At 56.1% G+C, this 1831-nt stretch overlaps 2 non-coding genes across 2 annotated transcripts; one reads left to right on the top strand and one right to left on the bottom strand.

The window, feature by feature from the left end:
* Positions 1-164, top strand: LOC147529242 (U1 spliceosomal RNA). Its single transcript, XR_015222039.1, has one exon. It is a non-coding gene; the product is annotated as a U1 spliceosomal RNA (small nuclear RNA).
* Positions 165-1667: 1503 nt separating this feature from the next.
* On the bottom strand, positions 1668-1831 carry LOC147529241 (U1 spliceosomal RNA). Its single transcript, XR_015222038.1, has one exon. It is a non-coding gene; the product is annotated as a U1 spliceosomal RNA (small nuclear RNA).

Here is a 1831-nt window from a genome sequence, read left to right as displayed (position 1 = left end):
ATACTTACCTGGCAGGGGAGACACCATGATCAGGCAGGTGGTTTTCCCAGGGCGAGGCTCATCCCTTGCACTCCGGGTGTGCTGACCCCTGCGATTTCCCCAAATGCGGGAAACTCGACTGCATAATTTGTGGTAGTGGGGGACTGCGTTCGCGCTCTCCCCTGGCAAAGTGGTTGCAAAAACAGACTATTATCCTTTAAGGGCTTGTAATTTCTGTGTTGTCTAGATCTCATATTGTCACGATAGTGCTGCTGTAGTCCTTCAGCACCGCTGAATCCATCTCGGTACCGGCTGCGCTCCACCGTTCCCCCGCAGCCCCCGGGGGACCAAGCTCGAGTGGGGGGGCGGTGACATGGTGGGGCCGACCGGGATCCGGTGCGGGTAAAGGCCCCATGGTGGGACATCAGGGTGGACAGAGTCGCTCCGGGTGGGGCCAGTGCAGGCAGCAACACTGGAGCCATCACATCAGGAACCGGACAAGATGTCCCCAGGCACCAAAATTCATTGTTTTGCCCATTACTGCTTAGTTCTGATCCTCGTTTTGAAAACCCCAGATATCCCCTGGCTCCTGTGGGGAACCACTGCACCATGGTCCGGCCTCTGCTGCCCACCTTGCTCCCACCGGTGAGATCACAGGGCTTTGAGGACAGGCCACGACTGCACAGTCCTTCAGCTCTTTATGTTTCCACCATGGGAACCAGGTCGTGCGCCACAGGACTGACCTCGCACTCTGCTCCAACCCTGGCCCAAGCTCTGCTGACACTCTTGGGAAGGTTATCATCCTCCACAAGTCCATATGTGGTGTGGTGGACACTCTAGAGGGAAGGGATGCCATCCCCAGGGACTTTGACAGGCTGGAGAGCCGGGACTGTGTGAACCTCATGAAGTTCAATAAGGCCAAGGGCAAGGTCCTGCACGTGGGTCGGGGCAATCCCATGCACAGGTACAGGCTGGGCAGAGAATGGATTGAGAGCATCCCTGAGGAGAAGGACTTGGGGGTACTGGTCAACGAGAAGCTCACCATGAGCCATCAATGTGCGCTGGCAGCCCAGAAAGCCATCCGTGTCCTGGGCTGCATCCAAAGCAGTGTGGGCAGCAGGTTGAGGGAGGGGATTTTACCCCTCTGCTCTGCTCTTGTGAGACCCCCCTGCAGTGCTGCGTTCAGCTCTGGGGTCCCCAACATCAGAAGGACATGGAGCTGCTGGAGCAGGTCCAGAGGAGGCCACAGAGATGATCCGAGCGCTGGAGCACCTCTGCTATGGAGGCAGGCGGAGAGAGTTGGGGTTGTTCAGCCTGGAGAAGAAAAGGTTCCAGGGAGACCTTCCAGCAGCCTTCCAGTACCTATAGGGGCTACAAGAAAGCTGGAGAGGGGCTTTGGACAGGGGTGTGTAGTGACAGGACAAGAGGCAATGGCTTTAAACTGAAAGAGGGGAGATTTAGATGAGATCTAAAGAAGAAATTCTTCCATCCTGGTGGTGGGGCACTAGACCAGGTTGCCTAGAGAAGCTGTGGCTGCCCCATTCCTGGAAGTGTTCAAGGCCAGATTGGTTGAGAATCTGAGCAACTTAACACTAGCGACAATCATCCCTACCCATGTCACAGCCGCTTAGAGTAAATTGTAATGATAACACCCCGCAGCTCTTGATCTACTTTTGTAACCGCTTTGCCAGGGGAGAGCGCGAACGCAGTCCCCCACTACCACAAATTATGCAGTCGAGTTTCCCGCATTTGGGGAAATCGCAGGGGTCAGCACACCCGGAGTGCAAGGGATGAGCCTCGCCCTGGGAAAACCACCTGCCTGATCATGGTGTCTCCCCTGCCAGGTAAGTAT

This window comes from Tauraco erythrolophus, chromosome 2 (assembly GCF_009769465.1).
Source record: "Tauraco erythrolophus isolate bTauEry1 chromosome 2, bTauEry1.pri, whole genome shotgun sequence".
NCBI classification, from domain to species: domain Eukaryota; kingdom Metazoa; phylum Chordata; class Aves; order Musophagiformes; family Musophagidae; genus Tauraco; species Tauraco erythrolophus.
Note: the sequence above shows the minus strand (reverse complement) of the source record. Positions and strands in the feature narration are given on the sequence as shown.